Source organism: Nannospalax galili, unplaced genomic scaffold (assembly GCF_000622305.1).
Source record: "Nannospalax galili isolate Female #2095 unplaced genomic scaffold, S.galili_v1.0 scaffold63, whole genome shotgun sequence".
NCBI classification, from domain to species: Eukaryota; Metazoa; Chordata; class Mammalia; order Rodentia; family Spalacidae; genus Nannospalax; species Nannospalax galili.
This window is the reverse complement of record NW_008355272.1, coordinates 4,706,549-4,707,023: the sequence shown is the minus strand read 5'-3', so window position 1 is coordinate 4,707,023 and position 475 is coordinate 4,706,549.

Sequence of the window (475 nt, the reverse complement as noted above, 5' to 3'; positions counted from 1 at the left end):
TTTAAAGTAGAAACAACCAATTGGCAGCTATCTGGGCACAGACTGCATGAGCCAAAGATGGAGTCTGGCCCCGAACAATAGCAGGCCAGGGCTTTTATTGGGAATTCCACAGAAAACCACGCTCACCAAACATCCTTTAAAATGATTGGATGGCCCCCTATCCTGAGTAGGGGGCGGGGGTGGGGGTCTTGATTGGTAGGGGCTGTCTTCAGGGCATTGGAATGTGCTGACTAATACCTTTTAGAGACAGAAGTTTTTATTCATACCTTATAAGGCTTTTACATGTACAGTATGCCTGAGCTTGTCTGGGCTTGTCTAAAGAAGCTAGCCAAATGGAGTCAGAGCATTCTGGTTCTTCACTTTTATTTTTAATTTTTGAGAATTTCATACATGAGTATTGTCTTTGAATTGTATCCATCTATCCCAGGCCCCCACCAACTTCTCCCATGTCCCCACTCCCTCTCAATTTCTTGTC